Below are 22,316 nucleotides of genomic sequence, written 5' to 3'. Positions count from 1 at the left end.
TCAAACATAGCAGAATTCTCATTTGGTAAAGGCAGAGCTAAACAGGTGTGTTTTAGGTATTCATTTGAATGTGCTTAATGTTTGTGCAGCGGCTTGGTGGCTCAGTGCTTAGCACTGTCGCCTCACAACAAGAATGTCACTGGTTAAAGACCCAGCTTGGCTAGTTGGCATTTCTGTCTGGAGTTTGCATGTTCTTCCTATGTTCACGCAGGATACCTCCGGGTGCTCCGGTTTCCATATGCCGGAATAGTAGGTGCCTAGGCGGTTCATTTCACTGTGGCAACCCCTGATAAATAAGGAACCAAGCCGAAGGAAAAGTAATGAATGATAATCTTCATGCACATCTGATCATTTCTGAAAGCTAATGCCAGCAGTGGGGGGCATAGAAGCTGAAAGCGGATTCACCCTGCTTTGAGTGATCTGTTAGTATACTAGTAGTATCTGTTAGTATATTATCTGTTAGTATTGGTTAGTATTGGTTAGTACATATCTGCAATGTATTTAGGTCATATTTAGTGATATATTATTAAGTAATAATACTTTAAAATCTAATCTGAATCTAACAGGAAGCCAGTGTAAAGACCTGAGGACAGGATGTGCTCTGCTTTTCTGCTTTTGGTCAGAATCAACAAAACAAAGAACAAAATAAAATGAATGTCTATGGCTCCTAATAATACAATGAAGTCTGTGTAAAATATTGACAGATGGTCATGACAGTTTGGAGATTCAGCATATGTAGATGTACTCATATGTGAGATGACTGTTTATTTACTACAGATTGGACATTGGAGTTGAGTCCACTTTATATAAACTCTTTTTTTTTTCTGTATCCAATTGTTTTCTCTTCAATCAGCCATCAATTTGCATTTCAAGAAATACCTAGGGCCTCAGCTAAAGTCTTCTTTAATGCTCTACTGGGGAAGAAAGAAATGTCACCTTCTTCTTGGACGGCTTAAGGGTGAGTAAATTACTGCAAAATTACATTTAGAATGAACTTTGATGCTTTTAAATGTATGTGAATCCCAAAATCAATTATGTACATTTCAAGCAAAGAAATATTAAAAGCATTTTTCTTGTTTTGATCACTTGCATGTTATTTATGTCACTGTAAAGACCAGCGTTTGCAATATTTCAGTACAGCTCACTGTACATTTTTAGGGGGAAGAGAGGCAAGGTCACAATAGTCCATATTAAAAGCTGGTGTCATATTTACACCCCTGCGTGATTTTGAGATGGATAAAATGGTGCTAGAGTGATATTAAAATAGTTTCTTGTAATTATTTTCAGGGTAATACAGTTGAAGTCAAAACTATTAGCCCTCATGTGAATTTCTTTTCTTTTTCAAATATTTCAAAATTATGTTTAACAGAGTAAGGAATATTTCATAGTATTTCCTTTAATATATTTTCTTCTGGAGAAAGTCTTATTTGTTTTATTTTGGCTAGAATAAAAGCAGATTTAAATTGTTTAAAACTATTTTAAAGTCAATATTATTAGCCCCCTTAAGCAATATTTTTTTGGATTGTCCACAGAACAATTCACTGTTATGCAGTGACTTGCCTAATTACCATAACTTAACCTAATTAACCTAGCCTTTAAATGTCACTTTAAGCTGAATACTAGTATCTTGAAAAATATCTTGTCAAATATTGTTTACTGTCATCATGGCAAAGATAAAATAAATCAGTTATTAGAAATGAGTTATTAAAACTATTATGTTTAGAAATGTGTTGAACAAATCTTCTCTTCAATAAACAGAAATTGGGGGAAAAATATACAGGGGGCTAATAATTCAGGGGGCTAATAATTATGACTTCAACTGTATATATATGTCATACACAAAAAGCAGGTGACATGCCTAATATATTGGTTAAGCCATACCTGCACAGACTAAATGTATGGTGGTGTATTGATTTTTATTAGTTTATTGCAGTCACCAGTGACTTTACAAAGTCACTTCATGTAGAGAAGCATTAAAACAACTTCTTTGGTTTTCTGTTGAATAAATAACATTTCAATGATTTAAAGATGCATAAATTATAACAACATTTGAATGTTTTATGTCACTTTATTTACACTCACCGGCCAATTTATTAGGTACACCTTACTAGTACCGGGTTGGACCCTCTTTTGCCTTGAGAACTGCTTTAATCCTTCGTGGCGCAGATTCAACAAGGTACTGGAAATATTCCTCAGAGATTTTGGTCCATATTGACATGATAGCATCACGCAATTGCTGCAGATTTCTCGGTTGCACATCCATGATGCAAATCTCCCATTCCACCACATCCCAAAGTTGCTCTATTGGATTGAGCTCTGGTGAATCTGGAGGCCATTTGAATACAGTGAACTCATTATCATGTTCAAGAAACCAGTCTGAGATGATTCACGCTTTATGACATACCGTGTCATCCGTGTCATCGTGTTATCCTGATGGAAGTAGCCATCAGAAGATGGGTACACTGTGGTCATAAAGGGATGGACATGGTCAGCAACAATACTCAGGTAGGCTGTGGCGTGGACACAATGCTCAGTTGGTATTGATGGGCCCAAAGTGTGCCAAGAAAATATCCCCCACACCATTACACCACCACCAGCAGCCTGAACCATTAATACAGAAGGCAGGATGGATCCATGCTTTCATGTAGTTGATGCCAAATTCTGACCCTAACATCCGAATGTCGCAGCAGAAATCGAGACTCATCAGTTTTTCCAATCTTCAATTGTCCAACTTCGTGATCCTGTGTGAATTGTAGCCTCAGTTTCCTGTTCTTAGCCAACAGGAGTAGCACCCGGTGTGGTCTTCTGCTGCTCTTAGCCCATCTGCCTCAAGATTCAACGTGTTGTGCGTTCAGAGATGCTCTTCTGCATACCTCAGTTGTAACTAGTGCCTATTTGAGTTACTGTTGGCTTTCTATCAGCTCAAACCAGTCTGGCCATTCTCCTCTGACCTCTGGCATCAACAAGGCATTTGCGCTCAGAACTGCTGCTCACTGGATATTTTCTTTTTTTTGGACCATTATCTGTAAACCCTAAAGATGATTGTGCGCAAAAATCACAGTAGATCAGCAGTTTCTTCTTGCACCAACAACCATGCCACATTCACGGTCACTTAAATCACCGTTCTTCCCTATTCTGATGCTCTGTTTGAACTGCAGCAGATTGTCTTGACCATGTCTGCATGCCTAAATACATTGAGTTGCTGCCATGTGATTGGCTGATTAGAAGTTTGCGTTAACAAGCAGTCGGACAGGTGTACCTAATAAAGTGGCCGGTGAGTGTATATTATAGGCTGTTGTGTTACATCAACATTGTGCTTTTTTTTTTTTTTTACATTAAAAATAAATCAGTCTGAAGTATGGGTCATTCATTATTTACATACTTGCACAACACATCCACCTTTAAGGATTTTCAGTTTTCCACCTGCAAGTTTCACACCGAGCTTTAGATCAATACTGACCCACAGAACAACTGTTTGTGTCAGAGAGAAACAGAGACAGCTTGATTCTTTTTTCGCTCACTCCAGAGGGGGTTTGACATTTTTCACAAACTCATAGCATTTGGGAGAAATGTCTACTCTGTGGTCTTCGCTGAGAATCGATTTATAGATGCATTGCGTAATAAAAACACGCATGATATTTGCGATTGAGAGCATCTTCTGAATATGCTCTCAAACCCCCGACAAGATTAAATAGACCCCGGACTCCTACACAATGATTCACATTGACAGTGATTCTATATAAAAAGAAAGCCGAATGGCTGGATGTCTTAGTTTTGTTAAATGTCTGAGAAGCTCCTGCAAACATTATTATGTTTCTGAGAGAACAGATCGCTCTGTCTGAGCAGATTTCAAAGAGTGAAGATCAACAAAGATGTTGAAACTGTGCCTCGAGTACAGCGTCAGAAATTATCTTTTGCATTAAGAGGCAATATTTGCCTGCTGGAATAGATTTCCAGGAGAAGTTTAGACATTTATTATTTGCATATGTTGTAGTATTTCATTAATTGCGTCTGTATTGTCATTTATGTCGAATACTTAAATTAAATCAATAACTTTTATTCAGTCGGAATGCAATTATCTGTCAATGGTTTAAAATGATATACCAATTTTATATTTAAACAATGGAAGTCATGAAAAAAGCTTTGATATAAAACAATATTGTTAGCTATTGCCCTTTCATTAATACAATACAAACACAAAATACAGAAGGCTCAGTACTGCTAAAAATGAAATGAAATCTGATGTTACATGCACTGATCCAAGCGTAGGCCTAGTTTTGCTACACATAAAAAAACACTACAAATTAACACTGATTTTTGTCACCAGCCCCACCGAGCTCTTGCAAAATATTTTGAATTGAATCTATGTAATATTTAAGCTTAGCATTGCAACATAGAAATCTTTGTTATTGTTTGAACTGCGTTACCATCTTGTTGCTTTCACATACGATAGTGTAAATAAGGGTTTGGAATGGATTTATTAGCTTTTCCAGGTTGGTAGATCTCAATTATTTTCTTTCTTATTTGTGTTTGAGTTTCTTTGGACTTAAAGAGGTGATGGTTGGGGGGGTCTTCATGCCACCCACAGCAAGATGTCCATGCCTAAATATTGTCCATGCCTAAATCTGCCACTGCAGACTCGTACATCTCAGTCATTTTCTTTCTCATTTGTGTTTGAATGTCTGATGTCTGGCTTTTGAGGATCTTTTGGTCTACTTCGCTTTGTCAGGCAGGTCCTATTTAAGTGATTTCTCGATTGCAAATAGCAATGATTTGTACTTTATCTTCCTGTAATAATGAAAAGTTTCATTAACCTGCAGTAAAGTGATGCGAAATTCGCAGGTCAGAGTTCACCAAGCTTGAACTTTGCACCGCAGCGAACTCCGAAACTTAACACATGACCCTGCGTTTCAGGTCTGACGCATTCGCGTGCGTATGAATGGAAGTCTATGGGAGAAAAAGTCCAGTATGACCGCAGCTTTAGTGTCACACCCCCGGTTCATTCCTGCTCACCCAATCAACGTTCTCCCAAACCACCTCCATCCGATCCCGTGAACCTTCACCAGACTTCTAATGACTTGCACCTGTTCCCCATCACCCAAGGAGACTATAAAGACCCACCTTCTCTGTTCACTCTTCGGCCGGTATTGAAGTCAGATTGTTGTCTTCACCTTTGCTCCTTCGTCTTCTCTCCTTCTTCCATGGATGTTCCTTATGAGTCTTCGAGTCCTTCATACTGATCAAGGGAAGTGATTATTCTTATCTGATGTTTACTAGAAGATGTTCTATCACTCTGATGAACTGTGTGCTTGTATACTCATCAACGGATGATCATTGTCTGCTTACTGATCCTTCTCATCGATCTAGTGGAAAGCTTACACTTGTGTAATGTTTACCAGGAAAACCAATATCTACTAGATGAACTGTGTGTCTGTATACTCACCTGCTGTGTCTACTGAGAGCGAACTTCTAGTGAGATCGAATGCTACAACTGTTGTCACTCATATTGCTGTGTATGAAGATCACAACAGCACATATACAGTATCAACCCGTTGAGCTCCCTTTGTGATTAGTGACTTTGTTTTGAATAAAACTTCAGAAAAGATAACCATCTCTGTTTTCCTTGTCTACCAGCGTGACAATTAGCTTTTCCAGGCTGGTAGATCTCAATCATTTTTTACTCATTTGTGTTTGAATTTCTTTGGATCTCAGCATGATGTCTAGTTTTTAGGGATCTTTTGGTCTACTTCGCTTTGTCAGGAAGGTCATATTTAAGTGTCTTCTTGATTGCACACTGCATTGTTTTGTTTTATCTTTTCTCTTAATTTCAAAACTCAATGATGTGTTCACATACAATAGTGTGAAAAAGGGGTTGGAATGGCTTTATTAGCTTTTACAGACAAGCAGTACCGTCACAAGCTTAACTGGCGCTCTAGGCAAACAGCGTTCGTGCCGCCTCCATGTTGCCCATAGCAAGATGCCGCCCTGGGCAATCGTTCATATTGTCCATGCCTACATCTGCCACTGCATCTTAGTCTTTTTCTTTCTCATTTGTGTTTGAATTTCTTTGGATCTCTGCAGGATGTTTAGCTTTTGAGGATCTATTGGTCTACTTCGCTTTGTCAGGCAGGTCCTATTTAAGTGATTTCTTGATTGCGAACAGCATTGTTTTGTATTTTATCTTCCTGTAATAATAACCTTAATTTCAAATCTCAGTGATGAGTTCACATACAGTAGTGTGAAAAAAGGGTTGGAATGGCTTTATTAGCTTTTACAGACTAACAGTACCATTGCAAGCTTGAGGAGTTGGGGGTTGGGGGGGTCTCCATGCTGCCCATAGCAAGATGCCGCCCAGAGTGATAGCTCATATTGTCCATGCCTAAATCCGCCAATGCATCTCAGTCATTTTCTTTCTTATTTGTGTTTGAGTTTCTTTGGATCTCGGCATGATGTCTAGCTTTTGAGGATCTTTTGGTCTACTTCGCTTTGTCAGGCAGGTCCTATTTAAGTGATTTCTTGATTGCGAACAGCATTGTTTTGTATTTTATCTTCCTGTAATAATAAAAACCTTCATTTCAAATCTCAGTGATGTGTTCACATACAGTAGTGTGAAAAAGGGGTTGGAATGGCTTTATTAGCTTTTACAGACTAACAGTACCATCGCAAGCTTGAGGAGTTGGGGGTTGGAGAGGGCTCCATGCTGCCCAGAGCAAGATGCCACCCTGGGTGATAGCTCATATTGTCCATGCCTAAATCCGCCACTGCATCTCAGTCATTTTCTTTCTCATTTGTGTTTATTTGGATCTCGGCATGATGTCTAGCTTTTGAGGATCTTTTGGTCTACTTCACTTTGTCAGGCAGGTTCTATTTAAATGATTTCTTAATTGGGAACAGCATAGATTTGTAATTTTTCTTATTAATAATAAAAAACTTCATTTCAAAACTCAGTGATGTGTTTACTTGTGTCATTGGGGAATAATTCTTAAATTAGTTTGATGATCTGAAACACTAAAGTGTGACAAACATGCAAAAAAAACTTTTTTTCACGCTACTGCAAATGAACAAATTTAGGTCTATTGTTAGCATATGCTTTCTGTGAAGGCTTTAAATGAATGGCGTATGTAAAGTGGCATCCGCTTGGACAGGTTGAAAAGAATCTAACACAAGTCAAGTGCTAAATTTAAACTATTTCCAGGAGTGCTGTTAAGATCATGATGCAGGGCAGACAGAACCTGTCAGGAAACACTAGTCATTACTGGTGAGTCAGTGGATGTTGTAAAATCCTTATAAATAAGACTGGAGAGGAGCTTCATCATGGGGGAGGACGAGAACACTGCAGGTAGAGCTCCAGGGTGATGAGTAGGCATCCAGTCGCATGCGTCACAGCTCAGTGTGGAGATCTTTTCTGAGATGACGAGCGATAGAACGGTGAAATGAGTGTCACTTCAATGGATTGGAATGTGCAAAGATGCAGGATCAGGCTGCAATCAAGCAGGAATGCAGTGAAATGGCTTGAGAATCGTAGTTCTTTTGACCAATGCTCAGTTTTGTATTGGCTAATGAGTGTAGTGTGTATGCACTCTGATGAGCAGTAAGGACTGCTAGACTGTGTGCTTTTCACAGTCATAATATGATGGCACTGGATTTTTTCTAAGTGCAACTTAGCAACATACACTCAAAAAATGTGTTCAAACTGCTTATTTAAAAATGAACTAAAAACAACTCAATTCTGGATGTTTTTTTGGGACAACTTAATTGTTTCATTTTCAATCAATTTAAATTTTGTAAATGCCAAGAAAAAACCAACACAAATTGTATTTTAACAGTGTACACTGTAAAAATGTAGAGTTCCACACAATTTATTCTGGTTGTCCCAACACAAATCGATTACTTAACACATTAAATTGAACTTGACAAATTTAAAGAGCCCATATTATGGGTTTTTGAAAATGCCCTTCCATGTAGTGTGTCACACAGCTCTAAGTGAAGTGAAATATCCAGCTAAGGCTTAAATCTGTAAATGTACAGTGTTTAAAACTATTGATTCATCTATAAAAGAGTCGACTCATAGTGCTTCAAACGAGTCGTCTTGATAACGAGTTATTAGGTGTTTCGCGATGACGCAGCTACGAAACACAAGTAGTTGGGCTCGCAAACCCGGCAGATTTGAAACCTGCGGCCCCGCCCACTAACAGAAAAAAAGTCTCACACACACACAGAGACACACACAGACACCGGTCGAATGAAGTCACGCTGTGCAGATGGATTTATATGGACCGTCTAATCAAAGATGAAACATCAGCAATACAGCCCAGCCTTGAGCAGTTCTGAGTGCTTCTGGAAACTATATGCTTTCAAAGAAGACTTATTCAGTTTGTTAAAGGAAGGATCAGTATAGACTGTCAGAACATGGATCAGTGGATCATGGATCATTTTCTACCCCCATTTCACCAGTGTAAGTACGTGCGATTAAAATTATTGCCTCGTTTACTCTAGCTTGCAAATTATATATTCAGTTGTGTTTTGTTACTTGTAACCGCGTGTACTGTATCAGGTTCACTCTTTATATTCTCATATCGCGTGTAAAGCCACGTTGAAAACGCGACGCGTGCCGCTTTGATTACGGATCGTCAGCTGTTTACACACATGCAACGGACAAGTTTCAAAATATTTCAGCTCAATATTATTGTCTCCTCGTGTGTGTAACGCACGGGTATTCGCGGATATAACTGAGCGCCGCTCCTCTATGGACGCGCCGGCCCTGTGTGTGTGTGTGTGTGTGTGTGTCTGTGTCTCCTCGTGTGTGTAACGCACGGGTATTCGTGGATATAACTGAGCGCCGCGCCCTCTCTATTCAGCCGGTCCTCTATGGACGCGCAGGCCCTGTGTGTGTGTGTGTGCGTGTGTGTGTGTGTGTGTGTGTGAAAAGAGCAAGAAGACTGTGACCTCCTCGCCAGTTCTTGGACTTTTTGCTCAATAAAATAGTTAGTCGTCAGTATTTTCTAGTCCATCGTCTGTGTTTACATTCACCCACTGGCAGCCAAAATCCACTATGAAGCGTGTGTACACTGTGACTACTTTTATATTGTAGATTAGCAGCTGGGCATTTCACTCTCGCGCTGAAGCCTGGTCCGTGTCGACCAATCGCAGCAGGCTGTCATTGGTCCAATCAGCGCAGATTAGCTTCGCGCTGAGGAAGGGTTTGGGAACAAATGAATCGCTGAACGATTCATATGGGAGTCGCTGGGATAATTAGGTAAAAATAAATGCAGATTATAAGACCATCAAAGTGTTTTTTGACCTTGCATGCATATTAGACTGTTGTTGGAGACCCTTACAACCTAAATATGACCCTATTTCATGTATAATATGGGCTCTTTAAGTGAATTGAACGTAAAACAACTCTTGTTGTCACAAAAAATCTTAAGAATTGTATTGTTTAACCTCATTCTACATAAGTAGTTTGAACAAGCAGAAAATATTTTGTTAAAATGTACTGTAGGCTTTTTTTATTATTGGCATTGATAGTTCTAAGGAGGATCATTAACATCCATGGTACTTTTTTATTGTGCAAAAGCTTCTTTATAGTGCATTCTTCATTCACTGTAAAAGGCTATTTTTGGAATTCAGAATGGTTATTTTATGGCATTTCTGTGAAAACTTCCTTTATTTTTAATACATGCAGAATGAAAACCATGCTATCTACTCCACATTGCAAGATGCAATATACAAGAACATTATATGCTGTGTATCACGCAGTAGTAATTTATTTCTGATATAATTTTAAGTTGTTTATATGATGTTATCTGTGTTTATATGAAAGCTTTTATCAAATTAAACGATAAAATGCTTTTGAAGCAGCTCTCTGAGTAGCTCTGGAAATTTATGTTGTTTATGTCCTCGTATAAGGGCAACGCAGTGGCGCAGTAGGTAGTGCTGTCACCTCACAGCAAGAAGGTCGCTGGTTCGAGCCTCGGCAGGGTCAGTTGGCGTTTCTCTGTGGAGTTTGCATGTTCTCCTTGCATTCGCGTGGGTTTTCTCCGGGTGCTCTGGTTTCCCCCACAGTCCAAAGACATGCGGTACAGGTGAATTGGGTAGGCTAAATTGTCTGTAGTGTATGAGTGTGAATGAGTGTGTATGGATGTTTCCCAGAGATGGGTTGTGGCTGGAAGGGCATCCGCTGCGTAAAACAAATGCTGGATAAGTTGGTGGTTCATTCCGCTGTGGCGACCCCAGATTAATAAAGGGACTAAGCCGACGAGAAAATGAATGAATGAATGTTCTCGTATAGTGACGCAGTAAGCTTCATGTGTGTTTCATGAGAAAAACCGAACAATGCATTGTAAAGTTTTCATCAAAGATTTTTTTTTTCTCGTTGAATATCATGTTCAGATTCAGAAATACATATAGTGTCTAATGTTCTGGGAAATCTGCCTTTACAGTTCATGCACACTAACTTTAATGACAGCCCAGTCTTAATCCGTATGGTTTAATACAGTATGCAGTTGACCCACACTTTGCAGCTTCAACTCTACTAGGAAGGCTTTCCACAAGGTTTAGAAGTGTGTTATTGGGAATTTTTCACTCTTATTGTGAGGTCAGACACTGATGTTGGAGGAAAAGCCTGGCTCCCAATCCCAAAGGTGTTTAGTCAGGTTGAGGTCAGGACTCCGTGCAGGCAATTCACACCAAGCTCACTCATCCATGTCATTTTGGAATAATTCAATTCAATTCCATTCAATTAACCTTTATTTGTATAGCGCTTTTACAATGTAGATTGTGTCGAAAGAAAGGGCCATCTTTAAATTGTATCTAAAAAGACAGCTTTTTATTCCACTTTGTCATAATACCACTAACAGTGGAGTGTGGAATATTTAGGAGGAACTTATTGCACAAGGTGGTAACTTTTCACTGCAGGCAAGGCAAGTTTATTTATATTGCACACTTCATACACAATGGTAATTTAAAATGCTTTACATAAAGAGGAATTAAAAAACAAGAATGAGAAAATAAAAACAACAAAAAATAAATTCTTTGAAAAAAAACAGACTCAAATGTGTTAAATAGGTTTTAAAGGAATAAAAAAGAAAATAAAGGCATAATAGTGCGATCTGTTGGATGTACTGTAGCACAGTGCTCATTCAGTAGTCAAAGCTAAACAGATGTGTTTTAAGTCTTGATTTGAATGTGCCTTATGTTGGAGCACATCTGACCATTTCCGGAAGCTGATTCCAGCAGCGGAGGGCTAGTAGCTGAAGGCCGATTTACTCAGCTTTGACTGAACCCATGGAATTTCTAAATTACTTGATCTTAATGATCTGAGTGATCTGTTAGGTTTGTATTCAGTGAGCATATCTGTAATGTATTGAGGTCCTAGGTCATTTAGTGATTTATAGACAAGTAGTAATACTTTAAAATCTATTCTAAATGTAACTGTGAGCCAGTGTAAAGTCCTGAGGACAGATGTGTTATGCTCTGATTTTCTGGTTCTGGTAAAAGTCCTGGCCACAGCATTCTGGATGAGCTGCAACTGTCTGACTGTCTTTTTGGGAAGGCCAGTGAAGAGTCCATTACAGTAATCCACCCTGCTGGTGATAAAAGCATGAACAAATCCTCACTGGAAACAAAGCATCTACTGTAATTTTTGCAATGTTTTTGAGATGATAGTATGCTGATTTAATTACTGCTTTGACATGACTACTGAAACTTAGATCTGACTCCAGAATCCCTGTACCATGCTTGAGTTTCCGAATGGGACCCATTTTTCCACAAATATTTGAAGAAGCAGTCTGGATACATGTGTAGTTGCTTGATTTTATAAACCTGTGGCAATGGAAGTCACTGGAACACCTCATTAATGATTTGGAGGGATGGCCCAAAACTTTTAGCAATAGTTTATGTCCCGAAGTACATCAATTACAAATGATTTTTTGTTCATTACTACAGATTGTCAAAACTCAACATACTGTAATTCTAGAATAATTTAACTATAAAAAGATAATTTTTATTATGTACTTTAAAGTACTTTAACTACTTCAATTGGACTATAGTGTAGGGAATAGTGAATAGGGAGCTATTTTAGCAATTTACAACATGGGCATGGGGTCACGAGGACCAGGATTGAGATCCATCGCTTAAAAAGCCCCTATTTCGCATTATAAAAGGTCATATTCTGTTGTGATTGGTTGACTGGGTTCATCGTGAGACAGAGAGAAACGCCCACCATGGCTATGAGGTAGCACACAGAGTATGTGAGAACCCAATGCAGGAATAAAGCAATGTAGTTAAGCACCAGCATATTACTCCACTCTTAAACCCTAACCCCAAGTAATAACAACGACACACATTCAGTATTAAACCACACAGTGGCAAAAGCTTAACTATTTTTGAAAATTGGCCATGCCACACGCATGTGGAACAGCTGATGGTGGCCATAGCAAAGACAAATGGCAGAGGATCGCGAGTCCAGAAACGCATTTAAATCGGTACAGGCAGAAGCACGCATTGCGTTTTTTTTTAACGTGGTTTTAGACGCAATATGTGAACAGCCCCATGAACATTTAACCTGAGAGATACAGTACAAGCACTGCTCTATAATAGATAGGTGATTACAAGCCGTGCGGGGAGATTACAACTTATAACACACAATTAAACACATATTTTGCAAACTACAGAAAACGAGGCAACAATTTTAATGACACTTGCATGTTATGATCCAAAGGAGGAAATAACTAGTCCATATGAATTGTAACAGTTACTGACACAGTCCCATACATAATAGGCTCTGCTGCTCCTTCCTTTAATAGCAAATGGTCGACGAATCCCGTGTTGCAGCGTAGGTTATTGTATCAATTATCAGAAAAATGTCAGGAACAAACACAGCACTAGGTTGGCTAAACTGTGATGTTGTTGTGAAAATGAACTTTAACCCTTTATTCCCTGCAGCTGAATCTCCATCTGTCAGTGATCGTCATCTTCGTGTCATGATCAGTCCCGTAATCCCCCGCGCTCAACTCGTGTCTGAAGGGAAAGGCGCGTTCACGTTTTACTGGAACCGGTACTACATATTTGGTGATGTACCGTATCGACGTCAACGCGTTCAAGCAAAAGATCCGAACCCAACTCGATTCATTCATTCGACTCTGAGTTGACTATTTTGTTAAAGAATCAATAGTTTTAAACGGTGCACATACAGATTTAAAACTGAGCTGGATGTTTTCATTCACTTAGATGTGTTACACACTGCATAGAAGGTCATTTTCGAAAACCCATAATAGGGGCTCTTTAAAAGGATAAAAATTCTGCAGTCTTTTGTTTAAAATCATATAATGTGCCAAGAAGAAGCAGGTGACCTATTTCATGTATTATGGCAATGCCCAGAAGTCCAACATTTTTGGAGAGAGGTGCATGAATACTTTGTAAAGATATTGCAGACCCAGTATGACTTTTGCCCAAGCTTATACAAACTTGGTGAGCCCTGTCCCTTAAGCCACATGAATAAAGCTGAATCACAGTAGATACAGATCTGTATCATGCTAGGCAGACGGGTGATTTTTCTAAAAACTGCAAATCTTCCAGTAGACCTCCGATCTTCGAGTGGATCTCAGAGTTAGGACGAGTGGCAGCTTTTGAAAAACTCTCCTACAGTTTACATGGAAGATTTCAAATTTATTTTGATAAATGGGGAAAATTTCAAAATTTCTGTGACCCACAAACATGTAACGAGACAAAAAAAAAGAATTAAGGCTATGATATTAGCAACCCCCCTTTTTTTATTTTATTTTTCTTCTTTTTTTATTTTATGCATTCTGGTTTGGTTTACTTACTCAATTTATCAGAATCAGAAAGAGCTTTATTGCCAGGTATGTTCACACATACGAGGAATTTGTTTTCATGACAGAGCTTCTACAGTGCAACAGGATAACAGAGACAGGACAAAAAACAGATAATAAATATATTTTAAAAAATAGAAGTAAGTAGTGAGTGCAAATATACAGATTGACAAGTGTATGTACATGTTTATTACTATATACAACGTTATATGTGCAGCTGTTATGTGCAAATTGGCATGTAAGTGTGTGGTTAAATAAGTGTATATGTGTATAAAAGTGTATAGCAAGTAGTGATGTTGGCTCCACAATTATTATCATCAAGTGTTCATGAGATGGATTGCCTGAGGGAAGAAGCCTGTGTCGGGCTGTTCTGGTGCGCAGTGCTCTGTAGCGTCGACTAGAAGGTAAAAGTTTAAAGAGGCAGTGTGCTGGGTGTGAGGGGTCCAGAGTGATTTTGGCAGCCCTCCTGCTCGCTCTGGATAAGTACAGTTCTTGGGGAGTAGGAAGGGTTGTACCAGTGATTCGCTCAGCAGTCCGAACTATTCGACGTAGTCTTTGGAGTTCGTATTTAATAGCTGAGCTAAACCAGACAGTTATTGATGTGCAGATGACTGATTCAATGATGGAGGTGTAGAACTGTTTCAGCAGCTCCTTTGGGAGGTTAAACTTCCTCAGCTGACGAAGAAAGTACAGCCTCTGTTGAGCTTTTTTGACAATGGAGTCAATGTGAGGGTCCCACTTCAGGTCCTGAGAGATGGTGGTGCCCAGGAACCTGAATGACTCCACTGCTGCCACAATGCTGTCCATGATGCTCAGTGGGGGGAGAGCAGGGGGGTTTCTCCTGAAGTCCACTATCAAGTGCACTACATTATATGATGTTATTTCTTTATTGTATTTATTTATTATTGTATTTATTTCTTTTGTATTGTTCTGCTTTTATGTGAATGCTCTCTATTTGATATTCATGTGCATTATTTTAAACAAGAAAAATCGATAAAAAGTTCAAATAAAAAAATCATAGAATCAGAATCAGAATCAGAAAGAGCTTTAGAATGGACCTTAACTAGGGCCGGCAACTGTTTCATTATCATCAACTAAATATCTCCCTTTGTGCTCAACTGGACATTTAATATTAACTCTCTCAAACATTGTAATAGATTGTCTGGGGAAGTGGCGAGGTGTTGTATGCAATATGTTTACAACACCCGACTGGAACTCCTTCATAAAATATGCATAGATATTATGACATCGATAAAACATTAATGTCTTATGCAAGTAGTGCTTTCCGAGATTCATTTAAACAATGAATTAAAAATCACAGGCTGCAGCCGAAACCAAAGTTGTAAGCTTCAGTAAAAATAACTGTTCTATTTTCATTGATTAAAAAGCGTATGCAATTAACTTGAAGAGATAAAAGGGAATTAGCATCTGTCTACGTTCTGCAGTGTGAAAAGCGAGGGATTTTAACGTTCTGCCTGTGCAAAATGTTTCAGAGCTGCGTGTGAGAATGAGATGTTTTCTAAAGCATTAATAATGGACTTGTGGAGCTGTCAATCATAGTTCATACCAATGGAAAGATTGTACAGAAGGAAACTAGTGCTAACTGTGTGGGTTTTGTGAACAGCCATCAGCTTCTGAACGAAATGAGCTCGAATGCTTTTCATTTTAAAAGTACTTGGACACTGTGAGCCAGCGTGAGTGTTTCAGTAATTGTAACACTGTAGTGGAGAGAACAGAACAGGTGAAGGTCTGCCATTGTACATTTTCACCTCAGAGAAACAATTTGCAAAAATCATTATTTTCAGAAAGACTTGTTCCTTTTTTTTTTTGCTTCTGCAGCAGGTCAGTTGTCACATTTGACTTTAAAATGTGTTTCAGTTGTGACATGAGTATAATAAATGACCTGATGCAATATTTCGGGGGGTCTTTCTAAATTTCCATAATGCCATAGAGAAAGTAGGGCATAAGAGTGCATGAATATGAATGTGACCTTGCTGTTCTTACATCCTTTTGTTTAAAACTGCATTATGTGTACTGTAAATGTCTTTACTACAAAAAACTATCATTTTGAGTCTTTGTTTTTGAATTCTGTAGTACCCTCAAGCTGAAATTGAAATGTTGACCAAGGACATTAAAGCCGAAGGTCAAGTTTAACCTTCCAAAGGATTTCCTCATATCCCAATGGTGATGCTTCTTTTTTTTTAGACCTCATCTAATTTGCTGTTATTACAAACTGTAGAGTGTGTTGTGAATTTGAAGAGGAGACAAAACCAGGAGGGTTTTCAGGTATCTTTAAAGCAGTATCTTTAAAGCAGAATCTTTTAAAAAGAACTCACCGTCGCTGTGGCGTTCATCAAAAAATCTCTGAACTATTTGCAGCTAGCACTCTTAAATACACAATTTAGTGGGCAGTGTTTATTAGTAGAAACAGAAACTGCTATTACAGGTTTAGTACACAAATCTTGTTTTTTGGGCTTTGCCTGAAAGTGCCCGGCCATTTGTTAGACAAAAGACATTACTTTGCATTGCATTACTTTGGAGACATGATACTGTATTTCACACATAGACTGTCAGACCTGATGTGCCTAACTTATAATTAGCATTACTTTGCAGACAGGATACTGTTCCTTGGACATAGGCAGTGTGCAAACCTGCTCTCTCGGAATGCATCTTACAATGTAGAAACATAATTTATATATTTAAAAAAAAGAATAACTTTCAAGTGCTCCGCATAAATGATTACATGCCTCACTGATCTCTCTTTTAAGTTAATATTTTCTATAGGATGCTTTACTGTAATATTTTTGTGCATGTACATTAGATTATAGCCAGTACCAAAGCTAAAAATTAAGCCTAAAAACACTTCTCTGTACAAAAATTAGTACACCTAAAATAATATGTTGGGGGAAAATATTAAATAAAATTATAATGAATGGGGGAAACCAAGGGAAACATGCAGTGAAAATATAAAAGTTTGTTGAAATTTTGTTACTTGTAACTTTTTTTTGTTTGAATTTAAATATATTAACTCTCTATTCCTAAAGATATTAGGTGACCTAAGTCTTATTTTAATGGATATAACTGTTTAATAAAGCTGTTTGTTTAAATGCATCTATATTCACTGAATTCTGTAGTACCTTCAAACTGAAATTGAAATGCTGACCCAGGACATTAAAGCCTAAGATTAAATTTACCTTTTTCTCTTATCTCAATGGTTTAGACCTTATCTAATTTGCTGTTATTACATGGAGTGTTCAGCATAAATGAGTACACCCCTCACAGATCTTTCTTTTAAGTTAATATTTTCTGAAAGATGCTTTACAGTAATATATTTGTGTATATACATTATATTAGCCAGTACCAAAGCTAAAAATGGAGCTTAGAAAACACTTAAAATCTCAGTGCAAAAATGAGTACACCTAAAATAACATGTTAAATATTATACATAAATATTATAAATATTATAATAATATGGAAAATATTAAATAAAATAATAATGAATAGGAGAATGGCCAGACTGGTTCGAGCTGATAGAAAGGCTATGGAACTCAAATAACCACTCGGTACAATTGAGGTATGCGGAAGAGCATCTCTAAACGCACAACAAGTCGAACCTTGAGGCGAATGGGCTACAGCAGCAGAAGACCACACCGGGAGCCACTCCTGGCATTTAGCAGACAATTTTTATTCAAAACAACTTACACCCGCGAACACACACCTGGAACAGTGGGGGGGGTTTGGTACCTTGCTCAAGCGTCTCATGTCAACCGTTGCTGAATATTCACTCTCCTGCTTACAATCTGTGCCAGTGCTGAGACTTGAACCTGCAAGCTTTGAATCACCAACTCCAACTCTCTAACCATTAGGCCACTGCTGTCATGATTTCATTACATCTCTCTGCTATACGGGGTTATGAACACAACAGATTTGATATGGAGGGTTTTCATTATTTATAGCGGTGTAAAGTGAAACACTGGCTCTCTCTCTCACACACACACACACAACACTGGCTGCCTCTGAAAGGGAAAATCAAAACAACAGTGGAAAAGGCCAAATGAAAGAGCGACAATTGCGGAAGTGGAGCTATAAAAAGAGATGAAGGAGAAAGTATTAATTATGAGGCAGGTGAGAGAGACGCAGAAACAGATTATGTGGTTTTAATTATAGGCAAGAGTCTTGTTGTTTGCTGTGATTTTTCATATTTTTTCACTTGTTCGCATCTCTCATAGTAACAGCAGCGAGTGTGAAGAGTGCTGGACTCTGGGGCTCAGTTTTATGGATCACTCCTACAGTTCTGGAACCTAAAACATCAACAGCAGAATAGGCTGACAGGTGGCTGAATGCAACACACACACACACACACATGCACATGCACAAGACAGCATGGATGCAGAAACGTGGGCAGATTTGTGGGAACTTAAGTTTTAAACAATTAGTTCCTTTCAGTTTTTTTTTATGTGGTGATCTTTTAGCCTTGTTATAAATCAAAGGAACATGTTCATAGTATGGGGCTCAGTCTCAAAAGTAATACATTTAAAAAATAAAATTCAGCTCAATTCACATTTACAAAATCCTATTTGTCAATTTGTAAACACAATTTGTGAAAATAGTGTTTTAAATTTATAAATTGAATTTGTGTAGTTTTTTAATTGTTTAGAATTTATAAATTGGATTTGTGTACTGTATTTCTGAATTGTGTTTTGAATTTGCAAATTGGATTTGTGTATTATTGAATTGTGTTTTGAATTTAGGAATTGGATTTGCATACTTTGAATTGTGTTGTGAATTTATAAATTGGATTTGTGTATGTTTGAATCGTGTTTTAAATTTATGAATTGGATTTGCGTACTATTTAATCATGTTTTGAATTTACGAATTAGATTTGTATATTTTTTATCGTGTTTGAAATTTATGAATTAGTTTTGTGTATTTTTGAATCACGTTTTGAATTTGCAAATTGTATTTGTGTATTATTAAATCGTGGTTTGAATTCATGAATTGGATTTGTGTATTTTTGAATCGTGATTTGAATTCATGAATTGGATTTGTGTATTTTTGAATCGTGGTTTGAATTCATGAATTGAATTTGTGTATTTTTGAATCGTGGTTTGAATTCATAAATTGGATTTGTGTATTTTTGAATCGTGGTTTGAATTCACTAATTAAATTTTTGCATTTATTTATCATGTTTTGAACTTACAAATTGGATTTTGTAAATGTTAATTGTGTGGTGGATGTATGATATTTATTTTGTAAATGTATTTTTTTTTTTGAGACTGATCTGGCTCCATATGTGTTCAAGCGTTGTTTTACTTGTGTTATTGCCCAAAAGATTTCTGACTAAGTTTTAGTGAATTTTGTTTTGTCAATAATGAAGGTGAGACAAAATTTAAAAAAGATCATTATTACTATGAAAGTGTTGATTAAATGTAAAGCATAAATAATAATGCATATATGATAAAAATGTAAAATAATTTATAAGTAACTGACTTTTTGTTTTGATGAAAAATAGTAAAATTACAGTAAATCCGATTATTAATTTTGAATGTTTTGTACATGGCATCAGATTTGCAACAGGTAGACACAAGAATATATGTGTAAATTTATATATATAATGAAATATTACATGTAAAAAAAAACATTATTTTAAATTGTATTATTTAATACAATTTAAATTATATATTTTTCTTATTTTTCATTTTTTATTCATACATATATATTTAAAAATATAAAATTTATAAAATGTTATAAAAGTTTTATACAAACTATAAAATAGTGTATATTTTATAATATTATTAATGTGTGTCTGTGTACATGTTTTTGTGACATATCACAAATCTTTATCTTTTATTTTTTAAATATCTTTATCAGGACACAGGTATTACAACAAGGTGGTGAAAGTATTTCTCAAAAAGCTTATAAATCACACAGAATGAGTTTTTTCAGAAAGGAAAACTGTCCACAGTTTTTGAGGGTTGGGTTTAGGGGGAAGGTGGGGTTAGGCCAATAGAAAATACAGTATAAAAACAATGGAAAGCTATGAAATGTACCCACAATTCACAAAATCAAATGTGTGCGTGTGTGTGTGTGAGAGAGAGAGAGAGAGAGAGAGTCCCGGTATTCATCACAATAGGACCAAATATCCCCAAAATTATAGCAATACAAGTTATTTTGACTTTGTGGGGACATGTATTGTCCCTGTGAGGAAAATGGCTTATAAAACATATTGAAATTGATAATTTGACAATATAAAACCACAGTGTTTCCCTTGAGGGTTGGGATTAGAGATATGTTTGGGAAAAGTGCACAGAATAAATAGTCTCTACAGTATAAAAATCATTATGTCTATTCAAAGTCCCCATAAAACATGAAATGCTAATGTGGTTATGTTTGTATGTGCTGTGTACTTTTTGTTGGGCTGCTCTCTACTGCCTCCTACTGTCCTATGTTGTTTGGGGTAGAGACTGCAGATAATTCATTCAGGTTTGTGTCAAAAGCTAAGCTGCTTCAAAAGTGTGTGTGTGTGTGTGTAACCAGAAATACACAATGACATTAAGGAGAGTGAATTAAACTATGACCAGGCATTTAATTTTAAACACCCCGACCATGATAAACACAAATTAAGCACCTAACACAGACACCTGGTCTTTCCAGGCAGCGATTCTATAATTACGCAAATGTGTCTGCTGAATATAGAATGTCCTTCATGCCTATTTGAGCCCAAATGCTCTGTGTGAGTGTGTTTGTGTGTGTGTGTGTGGTTTTCCTGCCGAAGTGCTAATGTAATTTCTGTGTCTTTTTTTTTCAGCGGCTATTTTAGTGCAGGTTTCCTCTTCGCTGTGAATGTGCGAGGTGTGTGTAGAAGTGTGTGTCGTTGTTCCGATTCATCAGGGCCTCCTTTTCTTTCTGCCGGATCTTCAGTTTTATTCCCCAGACTGCCTGATGGAGGGAAAGAGAGAGAGAGGTGTGTGTGTCATGTCAATGATGTCGTTCTTAGTATTGAGCCATGATCTCAGCCAATAATTGCAGTAATCAAGACGCTTTAACACGTACAGGTGTGTGAGGGGAATTTACAAAGAACGACGGGCTCCTTCCACTCCCTAGTTTGCTGTAATGTGAATCAATGAACAAGAATTCAGGCGTTAGCAAAGGCCTAGCACTGATGACTGAATTATTTGTGACACAATCACTAGGTTGCACAATTATGTTTTTGAGGTTTTTGTTTTTTTTTGTATTAAAAATGACACAGTATGAAACATTAGTATTTTTTTGTGTTTATGTTAAGTCATAACAAATCTGCAATTGTAATGCTACTCACAAGGTTATCAGTGTAGGTTACATTGTAAAAATATCTTTTAATTAACAGTTTCCATGTTTTGTAATTCACAAGTGTCTTCTGTTTATTTACGATTTTAAATTGCATTATGGGACCTTGATCTCTTGCTCTGTCAACTTTTGGTGTTGAAAATTCAACTCTACAGTTTAACAAAGTCACATTTTAGTAGATTGAAATAATATAATTGTATAAAAAATATATATAAAAGAAATAAGTCATAAATAACAGAAAATGTACTGGCAGTTTGTTACAATTTTTTTTTCCATAATATATAACACCAACCCAGACAATATATCACTTCAAACTATTAAAAATGTTAATAAAGCGCACTTTTCAAAGTTAAAATTTGTTGGAAGAAAGATCAAGGTCCCATAATGCAATTCAAAAGCAGAAATGAATGGAGAAAAATTAAAACATGAATCACAAAATACTGAAAACTGCTAATTTGCAGAAATTTTTCAGTGTAGCAACACAGAATGCTCCCATATGGTTTATATTTGGTTATTTTTTAGAAACCAAATAAGAATGATCTATTGTTTGGGAACCCAAAACTAACCTTGCAGGGAGTTTTATTTTATTTTATTTTTTTCTAACAATTTAAAAAGTATCTAAAATGTTTTCCTAGCCCAGAGGGAAATTTCTATTTACATTATAAAAAATTTCTAAGCAGCAGAGAACATTCTGGAAACCAAAAACTGATGCTTCTAGAAAGTTCTATGAATGGCCAATGTCTTACCATTTGCAAAATACAGATATAAATACTGCCCTCTATAAGAATTCTGTGCAGTGAATAAAAGTACAAAGATTTGAAGAAAATGTGGGGGCTACTGTTTTGCATATTGTGTATATATGTGTGTGTGTGTTTTTTTACAAACAAACGTTTACAGATCAAATTTCACTCTAAATTTAGTTCATAACATCAATCAAGTGTTTTGAATAACTTTTTTGTGACAAGATGTGGTTTCAAATCAGAAGATATTGTACTATTTTAAAGTGTTCAATACAATGATAATTGCTAGTCAATGTGCACTGCATTTTAAATATACTATAATCTTATAAAAATAGCTAGGATTGATTGAAGCTTGTTGATAGCTAGGATTGATTGAAGAACATATACCATATATTGCCACAACCATATATCTCTTTTG

The 22,316-nt window shown here is 36.9% G+C and overlaps 1 long non-coding RNA gene across 1 annotated transcript; it reads left to right on the top strand.

Moving 5' to 3' along the window:
- The first annotated feature begins 865 nt into the window (after positions 1-865).
- Positions 866-21,041, top strand: LOC130236993 (uncharacterized). The gene is made up of 3 exons (XR_008838513.1): positions 866-958; positions 18,062-18,164; positions 20,641-21,041. It is a non-coding gene; the product is annotated as an uncharacterized LOC130236993 (long non-coding RNA).
- Positions 21,042-22,316: the final 1,275 nt, after the last annotated feature.

This window comes from Danio aesculapii, chromosome 2, assembly GCF_903798145.1.
Source record: "Danio aesculapii chromosome 2, fDanAes4.1, whole genome shotgun sequence".
Taxonomy (NCBI): Eukaryota; Metazoa; Chordata; class Actinopteri; order Cypriniformes; family Danionidae; genus Danio; species Danio aesculapii.
The sequence above is the reverse complement of the archived record's forward strand: the minus strand, read 5'-3'. Positions and strand labels throughout refer to the sequence as shown.